Source organism: Triturus cristatus, chromosome 4_1, assembly GCF_964204655.1.
Source record: "Triturus cristatus chromosome 4_1, aTriCri1.1, whole genome shotgun sequence".
In the NCBI taxonomy this organism is placed as follows: domain Eukaryota; kingdom Metazoa; phylum Chordata; class Amphibia; order Caudata; family Salamandridae; genus Triturus; species Triturus cristatus.
Genome location: NC_140585.1, coordinates 106818574 through 106832698, shown reverse-complemented (window position 1 = coordinate 106832698; position 14125 = coordinate 106818574). Strand labels below are relative to the sequence as shown.

General features: G+C 44.6%; 35 non-coding genes across 35 annotated transcripts; 27 read left to right on the top strand and 8 right to left on the bottom strand.

The window, feature by feature from the left end:
• Positions 1-221: 221 nt before the first annotated feature.
• TRNAY-GUA (transfer RNA tyrosine (anticodon GUA)) lies at positions 222-307 on the top strand. The gene is given in 2 exon segments: positions 222-258; positions 272-307. It is a non-coding gene; the product is annotated as a tRNA-Tyr (tRNA).
• A 129-nt stretch (positions 308-436) lies between these two features.
• Positions 437-508, top strand: TRNAA-CGC (transfer RNA alanine (anticodon CGC)). Its single transcript has one exon. It is a non-coding gene; the product is annotated as a tRNA-Ala (tRNA).
• Positions 509-707: 199 nt separating this feature from the next.
• On the bottom strand, positions 708-780 carry TRNAM-CAU (transfer RNA methionine (anticodon CAU)). The gene has a single exon. It is a non-coding gene; the product is annotated as a tRNA-Met (tRNA).
• A 157-nt stretch (positions 781-937) lies between these two features.
• Positions 938-1009, top strand: TRNAA-UGC (transfer RNA alanine (anticodon UGC)). The gene has a single exon. It is a non-coding gene; the product is annotated as a tRNA-Ala (tRNA).
• A 768-nt stretch (positions 1010-1777) lies between these two features.
• On the top strand, positions 1778-1863 carry TRNAY-GUA (transfer RNA tyrosine (anticodon GUA)). Its single transcript is given in 2 exon segments — positions 1778-1814; positions 1828-1863. It is a non-coding gene; the product is annotated as a tRNA-Tyr (tRNA).
• Positions 1864-1992: 129 nt separating this feature from the next.
• TRNAA-UGC (transfer RNA alanine (anticodon UGC)) lies at positions 1993-2064 on the top strand. The gene has a single exon. It is a non-coding gene; the product is annotated as a tRNA-Ala (tRNA).
• A 199-nt stretch (positions 2065-2263) lies between these two features.
• TRNAM-CAU (transfer RNA methionine (anticodon CAU)) lies at positions 2264-2336 on the bottom strand. The gene has a single exon. It is a non-coding gene; the product is annotated as a tRNA-Met (tRNA).
• A 157-nt stretch (positions 2337-2493) lies between these two features.
• TRNAA-UGC (transfer RNA alanine (anticodon UGC)) lies at positions 2494-2565 on the top strand. The gene has a single exon. It is a non-coding gene; the product is annotated as a tRNA-Ala (tRNA).
• A 768-nt stretch (positions 2566-3333) lies between these two features.
• On the top strand, positions 3334-3419 carry TRNAY-GUA (transfer RNA tyrosine (anticodon GUA)). The gene is given in 2 exon segments: positions 3334-3370; positions 3384-3419. It is a non-coding gene; the product is annotated as a tRNA-Tyr (tRNA).
• A 129-nt stretch (positions 3420-3548) lies between these two features.
• Positions 3549-3620, top strand: TRNAA-CGC (transfer RNA alanine (anticodon CGC)). The gene has a single exon. It is a non-coding gene; the product is annotated as a tRNA-Ala (tRNA).
• A 199-nt stretch (positions 3621-3819) lies between these two features.
• TRNAM-CAU (transfer RNA methionine (anticodon CAU)) lies at positions 3820-3892 on the bottom strand. Its single transcript has one exon. It is a non-coding gene; the product is annotated as a tRNA-Met (tRNA).
• Positions 3893-4049: 157 nt separating this feature from the next.
• Positions 4050-4121, top strand: TRNAA-UGC (transfer RNA alanine (anticodon UGC)). Its single transcript has one exon. It is a non-coding gene; the product is annotated as a tRNA-Ala (tRNA).
• Positions 4122-4889: 768 nt separating this feature from the next.
• TRNAY-GUA (transfer RNA tyrosine (anticodon GUA)) lies at positions 4890-4975 on the top strand. Its single transcript is given in 2 exon segments — positions 4890-4926; positions 4940-4975. It is a non-coding gene; the product is annotated as a tRNA-Tyr (tRNA).
• Positions 4976-5104: 129 nt separating this feature from the next.
• TRNAA-UGC (transfer RNA alanine (anticodon UGC)) lies at positions 5105-5176 on the top strand. Its single transcript has one exon. It is a non-coding gene; the product is annotated as a tRNA-Ala (tRNA).
• Positions 5177-5375: 199 nt separating this feature from the next.
• Positions 5376-5448, bottom strand: TRNAM-CAU (transfer RNA methionine (anticodon CAU)). Its single transcript has one exon. It is a non-coding gene; the product is annotated as a tRNA-Met (tRNA).
• A 157-nt stretch (positions 5449-5605) lies between these two features.
• Positions 5606-5677, top strand: TRNAA-UGC (transfer RNA alanine (anticodon UGC)). The gene has a single exon. It is a non-coding gene; the product is annotated as a tRNA-Ala (tRNA).
• A 768-nt stretch (positions 5678-6445) lies between these two features.
• TRNAY-GUA (transfer RNA tyrosine (anticodon GUA)) lies at positions 6446-6531 on the top strand. Its single transcript is given in 2 exon segments — positions 6446-6482; positions 6496-6531. It is a non-coding gene; the product is annotated as a tRNA-Tyr (tRNA).
• Positions 6532-6660: 129 nt separating this feature from the next.
• TRNAA-CGC (transfer RNA alanine (anticodon CGC)) lies at positions 6661-6732 on the top strand. The gene has a single exon. It is a non-coding gene; the product is annotated as a tRNA-Ala (tRNA).
• Positions 6733-6931: 199 nt separating this feature from the next.
• TRNAM-CAU (transfer RNA methionine (anticodon CAU)) lies at positions 6932-7004 on the bottom strand. Its single transcript has one exon. It is a non-coding gene; the product is annotated as a tRNA-Met (tRNA).
• A 157-nt stretch (positions 7005-7161) lies between these two features.
• On the top strand, positions 7162-7233 carry TRNAA-UGC (transfer RNA alanine (anticodon UGC)). The gene has a single exon. It is a non-coding gene; the product is annotated as a tRNA-Ala (tRNA).
• A 768-nt stretch (positions 7234-8001) lies between these two features.
• TRNAY-GUA (transfer RNA tyrosine (anticodon GUA)) lies at positions 8002-8087 on the top strand. Its single transcript is given in 2 exon segments — positions 8002-8038; positions 8052-8087. It is a non-coding gene; the product is annotated as a tRNA-Tyr (tRNA).
• A 129-nt stretch (positions 8088-8216) lies between these two features.
• On the top strand, positions 8217-8288 carry TRNAA-UGC (transfer RNA alanine (anticodon UGC)). The gene has a single exon. It is a non-coding gene; the product is annotated as a tRNA-Ala (tRNA).
• A 199-nt stretch (positions 8289-8487) lies between these two features.
• On the bottom strand, positions 8488-8560 carry TRNAM-CAU (transfer RNA methionine (anticodon CAU)). The gene has a single exon. It is a non-coding gene; the product is annotated as a tRNA-Met (tRNA).
• A 157-nt stretch (positions 8561-8717) lies between these two features.
• On the top strand, positions 8718-8789 carry TRNAA-UGC (transfer RNA alanine (anticodon UGC)). Its single transcript has one exon. It is a non-coding gene; the product is annotated as a tRNA-Ala (tRNA).
• Positions 8790-9557: 768 nt separating this feature from the next.
• TRNAY-GUA (transfer RNA tyrosine (anticodon GUA)) lies at positions 9558-9643 on the top strand. The gene is given in 2 exon segments: positions 9558-9594; positions 9608-9643. It is a non-coding gene; the product is annotated as a tRNA-Tyr (tRNA).
• A 129-nt stretch (positions 9644-9772) lies between these two features.
• Positions 9773-9844, top strand: TRNAA-CGC (transfer RNA alanine (anticodon CGC)). Its single transcript has one exon. It is a non-coding gene; the product is annotated as a tRNA-Ala (tRNA).
• Positions 9845-10043: 199 nt separating this feature from the next.
• Positions 10044-10116, bottom strand: TRNAM-CAU (transfer RNA methionine (anticodon CAU)). The gene has a single exon. It is a non-coding gene; the product is annotated as a tRNA-Met (tRNA).
• A 157-nt stretch (positions 10117-10273) lies between these two features.
• On the top strand, positions 10274-10345 carry TRNAA-UGC (transfer RNA alanine (anticodon UGC)). The gene has a single exon. It is a non-coding gene; the product is annotated as a tRNA-Ala (tRNA).
• Positions 10346-11113: 768 nt separating this feature from the next.
• On the top strand, positions 11114-11199 carry TRNAY-GUA (transfer RNA tyrosine (anticodon GUA)). The gene is given in 2 exon segments: positions 11114-11150; positions 11164-11199. It is a non-coding gene; the product is annotated as a tRNA-Tyr (tRNA).
• A 129-nt stretch (positions 11200-11328) lies between these two features.
• On the top strand, positions 11329-11400 carry TRNAA-CGC (transfer RNA alanine (anticodon CGC)). Its single transcript has one exon. It is a non-coding gene; the product is annotated as a tRNA-Ala (tRNA).
• Positions 11401-11599: 199 nt separating this feature from the next.
• On the bottom strand, positions 11600-11672 carry TRNAM-CAU (transfer RNA methionine (anticodon CAU)). Its single transcript has one exon. It is a non-coding gene; the product is annotated as a tRNA-Met (tRNA).
• Positions 11673-11829: 157 nt separating this feature from the next.
• TRNAA-UGC (transfer RNA alanine (anticodon UGC)) lies at positions 11830-11901 on the top strand. The gene has a single exon. It is a non-coding gene; the product is annotated as a tRNA-Ala (tRNA).
• A 768-nt stretch (positions 11902-12669) lies between these two features.
• TRNAY-GUA (transfer RNA tyrosine (anticodon GUA)) lies at positions 12670-12755 on the top strand. Its single transcript is given in 2 exon segments — positions 12670-12706; positions 12720-12755. It is a non-coding gene; the product is annotated as a tRNA-Tyr (tRNA).
• Positions 12756-12884: 129 nt separating this feature from the next.
• Positions 12885-12956, top strand: TRNAA-CGC (transfer RNA alanine (anticodon CGC)). The gene has a single exon. It is a non-coding gene; the product is annotated as a tRNA-Ala (tRNA).
• Positions 12957-13385: 429 nt separating this feature from the next.
• TRNAA-UGC (transfer RNA alanine (anticodon UGC)) lies at positions 13386-13457 on the top strand. The gene has a single exon. It is a non-coding gene; the product is annotated as a tRNA-Ala (tRNA).
• Positions 13458-14125: the final 668 nt, after the last annotated feature.

The following is a 14125-nucleotide window of genomic DNA, read 5'->3' as shown; positions in this document are numbered from 1 at the left end:
CACCCCTGCTTATCCCCAAGCCAAGACAGAACATGAACTTTGGTCTGAAATCCTCCTTTGGGGTGATAAGACGTACCTTACAGTGTGCTCTAAGAACTGGTGACTTTGAGAGGGAGCTGCAGGTAATGTTCATGATTTTCATCGATCTGCTCCTGATCCCCACCCCCACAACCTTTCTTGAGCGAGAGATAATTACAGCGCTGAAAGATACTTCAGCCACTCCTTCGATAGCTCAGTTGGTAGAGCGGAGGACTGTAGCATAAAGTCAGACATCCTTAGGTCGCTGGTTCAAATCCGGCTCGAAGGATTTTTTGCTTCGATTTCCATATCTTTCACTTTTATTCAAACAATACCTTCCATTGATTATGATCGAGACTTTGCAGTCCCTGGGTTTCAGGGATTCCTTGCATCCATCAAACAGCTCGAGTGCAAAAGTGGGGATGTAGCTCAGTGGTAGAGCGCATGCTTCGCATGTATGAGGTCCCGGGTTCAATCCCCGGCATCTCCAGGAGCCTCTGTTCCTTATCTTGGCTTTTTTCCAGAAGGCTAGCCTGCCATCATGCAGAAAGAAGAAGTTTGTCATGCAGTTGGGGTGAGAGCCCCACTTAAATAGTCAGACATTTGCTTTGGAAAAATCTTTGAACTAGGCATAGTTTGCGCATTTCAAGAAAATCGGAGAATTTTGCATTCCAAAAGAAGGAAATAAATGCCCTCTCTGAGGATCGAACTCAGGACCTTCAGATTATGAGACTGACGCGCTGCCTACTGCGCTAAGAAGGCTGTATATAGGCATCTGTACATAAGACCATGAAGATCATCCAGGTACAAGGCTGAAGGATTTTCCTGACTGACATTGTATACTGCAGAGTCGAATGGGGTGATGTGGCCGTCGGTTCAATGCAGGGTTTCCAATCATACAGTCAAACCTTGCAGAAGTGGGGATGTAGCTCAGTGGTAGAGCGCATGCTTTGCATGTATGAGGCCCCGGGTTCAATCCCCGGCATCTCCAGACTTTTGCCATGCTTACCTTGGATTTTGGGCCGAAAGCTAGGCTGGCATCATGATGAAGGAAGAGATATGTCCTCCAACCGGGATGAGGACCCCGCTTAATCTGTCAGACGTTTGCCTTGAAAAATCCCATGAAATGGGGCTATCTCATTTTTGATGATTATAGATCAAAAGAATCCTACTTGTTGAAGACATCAAAGTGATGATTCATCTTGACAACCATAATGCTTTGATGATAGAAATCTGTCGCATCTCTCTTGATCATTGGTAAGGGTTCTTCTTCTAAACCAGAGACTCTTTACAGTAGCTTTTAGAAAAACGGAATATTTTGTTTATCTCAATCACCTTCAATCTACAGATTTTTCCGTTCTCTTTCCTTTTGAAAATGCATCCAAAATGCACGTTCTTGATGCTGGGTGCGTAGTAATGACTCCCATAACTTTCTGTCATTTCTTTCATGGTTCCGCGCAGCCATCCATTTGCCACCAATGCTGCCCAAGGTCTTTGTATCAAAGTTCCTTTCCTTTCTGTAAAATTGAAATTTGGAGCACCCCTGCTTATCCCCAAGCCAAGACAGAACATGAACTTTGGTCTGAAATCCTCCTTTGGGGTGATAAGACGTACCTTACAGTGTGCTCTAAGAACTGGTGACTTTGAGAGGGAGCTGCAGGTAATGTTCATGATTTTCATCGATCTGCTCCTGATCCCCACCCCCACAACCTTTCTTGAGCGAGAGATAATTACAGCGCTGAAAGATACTTCAGCCACTCCTTCGATAGCTCAGTTGGTAGAGCGGAGGACTGTAGCATAAAGTCAGACATCCTTAGGTCGCTGGTTCAAATCCGGCTCGAAGGATTTTTTGCTTCGATTTCCATATCTTTCACTTTTATTCAAACAATACCTTCCATTGATTATGATCGAGACTTTGCAGTCCCTGGGTTTCAGGGATTCCTTGCATCCATCAAACAGCTCAAGTGCAAAAGTGGGGATGTAGCTCAGTGGTAGAGCGCATGCTTTGCATGTATGAGGTCCCGGGTTCAATCCCCGGCATCTCCAGGAGCCTCTGTTCCTTATCTTGGCTTTTTTCCAGAAGGCTAGCCTGCCATCATGCAGAAAGAAGAAGTTTGTCATGCAGTTGGGGTGAGAGCCCCACTTAAATAGTCAGACATTTGCTTTGGAAAAATCTTTGAACTAGGCATAGTTTGCGCATTTCAAGAAAATCGGAGAATTTTGCATTCCAAAAGAAGGAAATAAATGCCCTCTCTGAGGATCGAACTCAGGACCTTCAGATTATGAGACTGACGCGCTGCCTACTGCGCTAAGAAGGCTGTATATAGGCATCTGTACATAAGACCATGAAGATCATCCAGGTACAAGGCTGAAGGATTTTCCTGACTGACATTGTATACTGCAGAGTCGAATGGGGTGATGTGGCCGTCGGTTCAATGCAGGGTTTCCAATCATACAGTCAAACCTTGCAGAAGTGGGGATGTAGCTCAGTGGTAGAGCGCATGCTTTGCATGTATGAGGCCCCGGGTTCAATCCCCGGCATCTCCAGACTTTTGCCATGCTTACCTTGGATTTTGGGCCGAAAGCTAGGCTGGCATCATGATGAAGGAAGAGATATGTCCTCCAACCGGGATGAGGACCCCGCTTAATCTGTCAGACGTTTGCCTTGAAAAATCCCATGAAATGGGGCTATCTCATTTTTGATGATTATAGATCAAAAGAATCCTACTTGTTGAAGACATCAAAGTGATGATTCATCTTGACAACCATAATGCTTTGATGATAGAAATCTGTCGCATCTCTCTTGATCATTGGTAAGGGTTCTTCTTCTAAACCAGAGACTCTTTACAGTAGCTTTTAGAAAAACGGAATATTTTGTTTATCTCAATCACCTTCAATCTACAGATTTTTCCGTTCTCTTTCCTTTTGAAAATGCATCCAAAATGCACGTTCTTGATGCTGGGTGCGTAGTAATGACTCCCATAACTTTCTGTCATTTCTTTCATGGTTCCGCGCAGCCATCCATTTGCCACCAATGCTGCCCAAGGTCTTTGTATCAAAGTTCCTTTCCTTTCTGTAAAATTGAAATTTGGAGCACCCCTGCTTATCCCCAAGCCAAGACAGAACATGAACATTGGTCTGAAATCCTCCTTTGGGGTGATAAGACGTACCTTACAGTGTGCTCTAAGAACTGGTGACTTTGAGAGGGAGCTGCAGGTAATGTTCATGATTTTCATCGATCTGCTCCTGATCCCCACCCCCACAACCTTTCTTGAGCGAGAGATAATTACAGCGCTGAAAGATACTTCAGCCACTCCTTCGATAGCTCAGTTGGTAGAGCGGAGGACTGTAGCATAAAGTCAGACATCCTTAGGTCGCTGGTTCAAATCCGGCTCGAAGGATTTTTTGCTTCGATTTCCATATATTTCACTTTTATTCAAACAATACCTTCCATTGATTATGATCGAGACTTTGCAGTCCCTGGGTTTCAGGGATTCCTTGCATCCATCAAACAGCTCGAGGGCAAAAGTGGGGATGTAGCTCAGTGGTAGAGCGCATGCTTCGCATGTATGAGGTCCCGGGTTCAATCCCCGGCATCTCCAGGAGCCTCTGTTCCTTATCTTGGCTTTTTTCCAGAAGGCTAGCCTGCCATCATGCAGAAAGAAGAAGTTTGTCATGCAGTTGGGGTGAGAGCCCCACTTAAATAGTCAGACATTTGCTTTGGAAAAATCTTTGAACTAGGCATAGTTTGCGCATTTCAAGAAAATCGGAGAATTTTGCATTCCAAAAGAAGGAAATAAATGCCCTCTCTGAGGATCGAACTCAGGACCTTCAGATTATGAGACTGACGCGCTGCCTACTGCGCTAAGAAGGCTGTATATAGGCATCTGTACATAAGACCATGAAGATCATCCAGGTACAAGGCTGAAGGATTTTCCTGACTGACATTGTATACTGCAGAGTCGAATGGGGTGATGTGGCCGTCGGTTCAATGCAGGGTTTCCAATCATACAGTCAAACCTTGCAGAAGTGGGGATGTAGCTCAGTGGTAGAGCGCATGCTTTGCATGTATGAGGCCCCGGGTTCAATCCCCGGCATCTCCAGACTTTTGCCATGCTTACCTTGGATTTTGGGCCGAAAGCTAGGCTGGCATCATGATGAAGGAAGAGATATGTCCTCCAACCGGGATGAGGACCCCGCTTAATCTGTCAGACGTTTGCCTTGAAAAATCCCATGAAGTGGGGCTATCTCATTTTTGATGATTATAGATCAAAAGAATCCTACTTGTTGAAGACATCAAAGTGATGATTCATCTTGACAACCATAATGCTTTGATGATAGAAATCTGTCGCATCTCTCTTGATCATTGGTAAGGGTTCTTCTTCTAAACCAGAGACTCTTTACAGTAGCTTTTAGAAAAACGGAATATTTTGTTTATCTCAATCACCTTCAATCTACAGATTTTTCCGTTCTCTTTCCTTTTGAAAATGCATCCAAAATGCACGTTCTTGATGCTGGGTGCGTAGTAATGACTCCCATAACTTTCTGTCATTTCTTTCATGGTTCCGCGCAGCCATCCATTTGCCACCAATGCTGCCCAAGGTCTTTGTATCAAAGTTCCTTTCCTTTCTGTAAAATTGAAATTTGGAGCACCCCTGCTTATCCCCAAGCCAAGACAGAACATGAACTTTGGTCTGAAATCCTCCTTTGGGGTGATAAGACGTACCTTACAGTGTGCTCTAAGAACTGGTGACTTTGAGAGGGAGCTGCAGGTAATGTTCATGATTTTCATCGATCTGCTCCTGATCCCCACCCCCACAACCTTTCTTGAGCGAGAGATAATTACAGCGCTGAAAGATACTTCAGCCACTCCTTCGATAGCTCAGTTGGTAGAGCGGAGGACTGTAGCATAAAGTCAGACATCCTTAGGTCGCTGGTTCAAATCCGGCTCGAAGGATTTTTTGCTTCGATTTCCATATCTTTCACTTTTATTCAAACAATACCTTCCATTGATTATGATCGAGACTTTGCAGTCCCTGGGTTTCAGGGATTCCTTGCATCCATCAAACAGCTCGAGTGCAAAAGTGGGGATGTAGCTCAGTGGTAGAGCGCATGCTTTGCATGTATGAGGTCCCGGGTTCAATCCCCGGCATCTCCAGGAGCCTCTGTTCCTTATCTTGGCTTTTTTCCAGAAGGCTAGCCTGCCATCATGCAGAAAGAAGAAGTTTGTCATGCAGTTGGGGTGAGAGCCCCACTTAAATAGTCAGACATTTGCTTTGGAAAAATCTTTGAACTAGGCATAGTTTGCGCATTTCAAGAAAATCGGAGAATTTTGCATTCCAAAAGAAGGAAATAAATGCCCTCTCTGAGGATCGAACTCAGGACCTTCAGATTATGAGACTGACGCGCTGCCTACTGCGCTAAGAAGGCTGTATATAGGCATCTGTACATAAGACCATGAAGATCATCCAGGTACAAGGCTGAAGGATTTTCCTGACTGACATTGTATACTGCAGAGTCGAATGGGGTGATGTGGCCGTCGGTTCAATGCAGGGTTTCCAATCATACAGTCAAACCTTGCAGAAGTGGGGATGTAGCTCAGTGGTAGAGCGCATGCTTTGCATGTATGAGGCCCCGGGTTCAATCCCCGGCATCTCCAGACTTTTGCCATGCTTACCTTGGATTTTGGGCCGAAAGCTAGGCTGGCATCATGATGAAGGAAGAGATATGTCCTCCAACCGGGATGAGGACCCCGCTTAATCTGTCAGACGTTTGCCTTGAAAAATCCCATGAAATGGGGCTATCTCATTTTTGATGATTATAGATCAAAAGAATCCTACTTGTTGAAGACATCAAAGTGATGATTCATCTTGACAACCATAATGCTTTGATGATAGAAATCTGTCGCATCTCTCTTGATCATTGGTAAGGGTTCTTCTTCTAAACCAGAGACTCTTTACAGTAGCTTTTAGAAAAACGGAATATTTTGTTTATCTCAATCACCTTCAATCTACAGATTTTTCCGTTCTCTTTCCTTTTGAAAATGCATCCAAAATGCACGTTCTTGATGCTGGGTGCGTAGTAATGACTCCCATAACTTTCTGTCATTTCTTTCATGGTTCCGCGCAGCCATCCATTTGCCACCAATGCTGCCCAAGGTCTTTGTATCAAAGTTCCTTTCCTTTCTGTAAAATTGAAATTTGGAGCACCCCTGCTTATCCCCAAGCCAAGACAGAACATGAACATTGGTCTGAAATCCTCCTTTGGGGTGATAAGACGTACCTTACAGTGTGCTCTAAGAACTGGTGACTTTGAGAGGGAGCTGCAGGTAATGTTCATGATTTTCATCGATCTGCTCCTGATCCCCACCCCCACAACCTTTCTTGAGCGAGAGATAATTACAGCGCTGAAAGATACTTCAGCCACTCCTTCGATAGCTCAGTTGGTAGAGCGGAGGACTGTAGCATAAAGTCAGACATCCTTAGGTCGCTGGTTCAAATCCGGCTCGAAGGATTTTTTGCTTCGATTTCCATATATTTCACTTTTATTCAAACAATACCTTCCATTGATTATGATCGAGACTTTGCAGTCCCTGGGTTTCAGGGATTCCTTGCATCCATCAAACAGCTCGAGGGCAAAAGTGGGGATGTAGCTCAGTGGTAGAGCGCATGCTTCGCATGTATGAGGTCCCGGGTTCAATCCCCGGCATCTCCAGGAGCCTCTGTTCCTTATCTTGGCTTTTTTCCAGAAGGCTAGCCTGCCATCATGCAGAAAGAAGAAGTTTGTCATGCAGTTGGGGTGAGAGCCCCACTTAAATAGTCAGACATTTGCTTTGGAAAAATCTTTGAACTAGGCATAGTTTGCGCATTTCAAGAAAATCGGAGAATTTTGCATTCCAAAAGAAGGAAATAAATGCCCTCTCTGAGGATCGAACTCAGGACCTTCAGATTATGAGACTGACGCGCTGCCTACTGCGCTAAGAAGGCTGTATATAGGCATCTGTACATAAGACCATGAAGATCATCCAGGTACAAGGCTGAAGGATTTTCCTGACTGACATTGTATACTGCAGAGTCGAATGGGGTGATGTGGCCGTCGGTTCAATGCAGGGTTTCCAATCATACAGTCAAACCTTGCAGAAGTGGGGATGTAGCTCAGTGGTAGAGCGCATGCTTTGCATGTATGAGGCCCCGGGTTCAATCCCCGGCATCTCCAGACTTTTGCCATGCTTACCTTGGATTTTGGGCCGAAAGCTAGGCTGGCATCATGATGAAGGAAGAGATATGTCCTCCAACCGGGATGAGGACCCCGCTTAATCTGTCAGACGTTTGCCTTGAAAAATCCCATGAAGTGGGGCTATCTCATTTTTGATGATTATAGATCAAAAGAATCCTACTTGTTGAAGACATCAAAGTGATGATTCATCTTGACAACCATAATGCTTTGATGATAGAAATCTGTCGCATCTCTCTTGATCATTGGTAAGGGTTCTTCTTCTAAACCAGAGACTCTTTACAGTAGCTTTTAGAAAAACGGAATATTTTGTTTATCTCAATCACCTTCAATCTACAGATTTTTCCGTTCTCTTTCCTTTTGAAAATGCATCCAAAATGCACGTTCTTGATGCTGGGTGCGTAGTAATGACTCCCATAACTTTCTGTCATTTCTTTCATGGTTCCGCGCAGCCATCCATTTGCCACCAATGCTGCCCAAGGTCTTTGTATCAAAGTTCCTTTCCTTTCTGTAAAATTGAAATTTGGAGCACCCCTGCTTATCCCCAAGCCAAGACAGAACATGAACTTTGGTCTGAAATCCTCCTTTGGGGTGATAAGACGTACCTTACAGTGTGCTCTAAGAACTGGTGACTTTGAGAGGGAGCTGCAGGTAATGTTCATGATTTTCATCGATCTGCTCCTGATCCCCACCCCCACAACCTTTCTTGAGCGAGAGATAATTACAGCGCTGAAAGATACTTCAGCCACTCCTTCGATAGCTCAGTTGGTAGAGCGGAGGACTGTAGCATAAAGTCAGACATCCTTAGGTCGCTGGTTCAAATCCGGCTCGAAGGATTTTTTGCTTCGATTTCCATATCTTTCACTTTTATTCAAACAATACCTTCCATTGATTATGATCGAGACTTTGCAGTCCCTGGGTTTCAGGGATTCCTTGCATCCATCAAACAGCTCAAGTGCAAAAGTGGGGATGTAGCTCAGTGGTAGAGCGCATGCTTTGCATGTATGAGGTCCCGGGTTCAATCCCCGGCATCTCCAGGAGCCTCTGTTCCTTATCTTGGCTTTTTTCCAGAAGGCTAGCCTGCCATCATGCAGAAAGAAGAAGTTTGTCATGCAGTTGGGGTGAGAGCCCCACTTAAATAGTCAGACATTTGCTTTGGAAAAATCTTTGAACTAGGCATAGTTTGCGCATTTCAAGAAAATCGGAGAATTTTGCATTCCAAAAGAAGGAAATAAATGCCCTCTCTGAGGATCGAACTCAGGACCTTCAGATTATGAGACTGACGCGCTGCCTACTGCGCTAAGAAGGCTGTATATAGGCATCTGTACATAAGACCATGAAGATCATCCAGGTACAAGGCTGAAGGATTTTCCTGACTGACATTGTATACTGCAGAGTCGAATGGGGTGATGTGGCCGTCGGTTCAATGCAGGGTTTCCAATCATACAGTCAAACCTTGCAGAAGTGGGGATGTAGCTCAGTGGTAGAGCGCATGCTTTGCATGTATGAGGCCCCGGGTTCAATCCCCGGCATCTCCAGACTTTTGCCATGCTTACCTTGGATTTTGGGCCGAAAGCTAGGCTGGCATCATGATGAAGGAAGAGATATGTCCTCCAACCGGGATGAGGACCCCGCTTAATCTGTCAGACGTTTGCCTTGAAAAATCCCATGAAATGGGGCTATCTCATTTTTGATGATTATAGATCAAAAGAATCCTACTTGTTGAAGACATCAAAGTGATGATTCATCTTGACAACCATAATGCTTTGATGATAGAAATCTGTCGCATCTCTCTTGATCATTGGTAAGGGTTCTTCTTCTAAACCAGAGACTCTTTACAGTAGCTTTTAGAAAAACGGAATATTTTGTTTATCTCAATCACCTTCAATCTACAGATTTTTCCGTTCTCTTTCCTTTTGAAAATGCATCCAAAATGCACGTTCTTGATGCTGGGTGCGTAGTAATGACTCCCATAACTTTCTGTCATTTCTTTCATGGTTCCGCGCAGCCATCCATTTGCCACCAATGCTGCCCAAGGTCTTTGTATCAAAGTTCCTTTCCTTTCTGTAAAATTGAAATTTGGAGCACCCCTGCTTATCCCCAAGCCAAGACAGAACATGAACATTGGTCTGAAATCCTCCTTTGGGGTGATAAGACGTACCTTACAGTGTGCTCTAAGAACTGGTGACTTTGAGAGGGAGCTGCAGGTAATGTTCATGATTTTCATCGATCTGCTCCTGATCCCCACCCCCACAACCTTTCTTGAGCGAGAGATAATTACAGCGCTGAAAGATACTTCAGCCACTCCTTCGATAGCTCAGTTGGTAGAGCGGAGGACTGTAGCATAAAGTCAGACATCCTTAGGTCGCTGGTTCAAATCCGGCTCGAAGGATTTTTTGCTTCGATTTCCATATATTTCACTTTTATTCAAACAATACCTTCCATTGATTATGATCGAGACTTTGCAGTCCCTGGGTTTCAGGGATTCCTTGCATCCATCAAACAGCTCGAGGGCAAAAGTGGGGATGTAGCTCAGTGGTAGAGCGCATGCTTCGCATGTATGAGGTCCCGGGTTCAATCCCCGGCATCTCCAGGAGCCTCTGTTCCTTATCTTGGCTTTTTTCCAGAAGGCTAGCCTGCCATCATGCAGAAAGAAGAAGTTTGTCATGCAGTTGGGGTGAGAGCCCCACTTAAATAGTCAGACATTTGCTTTGGAAAAATCTTTGAACTAGGCATAGTTTGCGCATTTCAAGAAAATCGGAGAATTTTGCATTCCAAAAGAAGGAAATAAATGCCCTCTCTGAGGATCGAACTCAGGACCTTCAGATTATGAGACTGACGCGCTGCCTACTGCGCTAAGAAGGCTGTATATAGGCATCTGTACATAAGACCATGAAGATCATCCAGGTACAAGGCTGAAGGATTTTCCTGACTGACATTGTATACTGCAGAGTCGAATGGGGTGATGTGGCCGTCGGTTCAATGCAGGGTTTCCAATCATACAGTCAAACCTTGCAGAAGTGGGGATGTAGCTCAGTGGTAGAGCGCATGCTTTGCATGTATGAGGCCCCGGGTTCAATCCCCGGCATCTCCAGACTTTTGCCATGCTTACCTTGGATTTTGGGCCGAAAGCTAGGCTGGCATCATGATGAAGGAAGAGATATGTCCTCCAACCGGGATGAGGACCCCGCTTAATCTGTCAGACGTTTGCCTTGAAAAATCCCATGAAGTGGGGCTATCTCATTTTTGATGATTATAGATCAAAAGAATCCTACTTGTTGAAGACATCAAAGTGATGATTCATCTTGACAACCATAATGCTTTGATGATAGAAATCTGTCGCATCTCTCTTGATCATTGGTAAGGGTTCTTCTTCTAAACCAGAGACTCTTTACAGTAGCTTTTAGAAAAACGGAATATTTTGTTTATCTCAATCACCTTCAATCTACAGATTTTTCCGTTCTCTTTCCTTTTGAAAATGCATCCAAAATGCACGTTCTTGATGCTGGGTGCGTAGTAATGACTCCCATAACTTTCTGTCATTTCTTTCATGGTTCCGCGCAGCCATCCATTTGCCACCAATGCTGCCCAAGGTCTTTGTATCAAAGTTCCTTTCCTTTCTGTAAAATTGAAATTTGGAGCACCCCTGCTTATCCCCAAGCCAAGACAGAACATGAACTTTGGTCTGAAATCCTCCTTTGGGGTGATAAGACGTACCTTACAGTGTGCTCTAAGAACTGGTGACTTTGAGAGGGAGCTGCAGGTAATGTTCATGATTTTCATCGATCTGCTCCTGATCCCCACCCCCACAACCTTTCTTGAGCGAGAGATAATTACAGCGCTGAAAGATACTTCAGCCACTCCTTCGATAGCTCAGTTGGTAGAGCGGAGGACTGTAGCATAAAGTCAGACATCCTTAGGTCGCTGGTTCAAATCCGGCTCGAAGGATTTTTTGCTTCGATTTCCATATCTTTCACTTTTATTCAAACAATACCTTCCATTGATTATGATCGAGACTTTGCAGTCCCTGGGTTTCAGGGATTCCTTGCATCCATCAAACAGCTCAAGTGCAAAAGTGGGGATGTAGCTCAGTGGTAGAGCGCATGCTTCGCATGTATGAGGTCCCGGGTTCAATCCCCGGCATCTCCAGGAGCCTCTGTTCCTTATCTTGGCTTTTTTCCAGAAGGCTAGCCTGCCATCATGCAGAAAGAAGAAGTTTGTCATGCAGTTGGGGTGAGAGCCCCACTTAAATAGTCAGACATTTGCTTTGGAAAAATCTTTGAACTAGGCATAGTTTGCGCATTTCAAGAAAATCGGAGAATTTTGCATTCCAAAAGAAGGAAATAAATGCCCTCTCTGAGGATCGAACTCAGGACCTTCAGATTATGAGACTGACGCGCTGCCTACTGCGCTAAGAAGGCTGTATATAGGCATCTGTACATAAGACCATGAAGATCATCCAGGTACAAGGCTGAAGGATTTTCCTGACTGACATTGTATACTGCAGAGTCGAATGGGGTGATGTGGCCGTCGGTTCAATGCAGGGTTTCCAATCATACAGTCAAACCTTGCAGAAGTGGGGATGTAGCTCAGTGGTAGAGCGCATGCTTTGCATGTATGAGGCCCCGGGTTCAATCCCCGGCATCTCCAGACTTTTGCCATGCTTACCTTGGATTTTGGGCCGAAAGCTAGGCTGGCATCATGATGAAGGAAGAGATATGTCCTCCAACCGGGATGAGGACCCCGCTTAATCTGTCAGACGTTTGCCTTGAAAAATCCCATGAAATGGGGCTATCTCATTTTTGATGATTATAGATCAAAAGAATCCTACTTGTTGAAGACATCAAAGTGATGATTCATCTTGACAACCATAATGCTTTGATGATAGAAATCTGTCGCATCTCTCTTGATCATTGGTAAGGGTTCTTCTTCTAAACCAGAGACTCTTTACAGTAGCTTTTAGAAAAACGGAATATTTTGTTTATCTCAATCACCTTCAATCTACAGATTTTTCCGTTCTCTTTCCTTTTGAAAATGCATCCAAAATGCACGTTCTTGATGCTGGGTGCGTAGTAATGACTCCCATAACTTTCTGTCATTTCTTTCATGGTTCCGCGCAGCCATCCATTTGCCACCAATGCTGCCCAAGGTCTTTGTATCAAAGTTCCTTTCCTTTCTGTAAAATTGAAATTTGGAGCACCCCTGCTTATCCCCAAGCCAAGACAGAACATGAACTTTGGTCTGAAATCCTCCTTTGGGGTGATAAGACGTACCTTACAGTGTGCTCTAAGAACTGGTGACTTTGAGAGGGAGCTGCAGGTAATGTTCATGATTTTCATCGATCTGCTCCTGATCCCCACCCCCACAACCTTTCTTGAGCGAGAGATAATTACAGCGCTGAAAGATACTTCAGCCACTCCTTCGATAGCTCAGTTGGTAGAGCGGAGGACTGTAGCATAAAGTCAGACATCCTTAGGTCGCTGGTTCAAATCCGGCTCGAAGGATTTTTTGCTTCGATTTCCATATCTTTCACTTTTATTCAAACAATACCTTCCATTGATTATGATCGAGACTTTGCAGTCCCTGGGTTTCAGGGATTCCTTGCATCCATCAAACAGCTCGAGTGCAAAAGTGGGGATGTAGCTCAGTGGTAGAGCGCATGCTTCGCATGTATGAGGTCCCGGGTTCAATCCCCGGCATCTCCAGGAGCCTCTGTTCCTTATCTTGGCTTTTTTCCAGAAGGCTAGCCTGCCATCATGCAGAAAGAAGAAGTTTGTCATGCAGTTGGGGTGAGAGCCCCACTTAAATAGTCAGACATTTGCTTTGGAAAAATCTTTGAACTAGGCATAGTTTGCGCATTTCAAGAAAATCGGAGAATTTTGCATTCCAAAAGAAGGAAATAAATGCCCTCTCTGAGGATCGAACTCAGGACCTTCAGATTATGAGACTGACGCGCTGCCTACTGCGCTAAGAAGGCTGTATATAGGCATCTGTACATAAGACCATGAAGATCATCCAGGTACAAGGCTGAAGGATTTTCCTGACTGACATTGTATACTGCAGAGTCGAATGGGGTGATGTGGCCGTCGGTTCAATGCAGGGTTTCCAATCATACAGTCAAACCTTGCAGAAGTGGGGATGTAGCTCAGTGGTAGAGCGCATGCTTTGCATGTATGAGGCCCCGGGTTCAATCCCCGGCATCTCCAGACTTTTGCCATGCTTACCTTGGATTTTGGGCCGAAAGCTAGGCTGGCATCATGATGAAGGAAGAGATATGTCCTCCAACCGGGATGAGGACCCCGCTTAATCTGTCAGACGTTTGCCTTGAAAAATCCCATGAAATGGGGCTATCTCATTTTTGATGATTATAGATCAAAAGAATCCTACTTGTTGAAGACATCAAAGTGATGATTCATCTTGACAACCATAATGCTTTGATGATAGAAATCTGTCGCATCTCTCTTGATCATTGGTAAGGGTTCTTCTTCTAAACCAGAGACTCTTTACAGTAGCTTTTAGAAAAACGGAATATTTTGTTTATCTCAATCACCTTCAATCTACAGATTTTTCCGTTCTCTTTCCTTTTGAAAATGCATCCAAAATGCACGTTCTTGATGCTGGGTGCGTAGTAATGACTCCCATAACTTTCTGTCATTTCTTTCATGGTTCCGCGCAGCCATCCATTTGCCACCAATGCTGCCCAAGGTCTTTGTATCAAAGTTCCTTTCCTTTCTGTAAAATTGAAATTTGGAGCACCCCTGCTTATCCCCAAGCCAAGACAGAACATGAACTTTGGTCTGAAATCCTCCTTTGGGGTGATAAGACGTACCTTACAGTGTGCTCTAAGAACTGGTGACTTTGAGAGGGAGCTGCA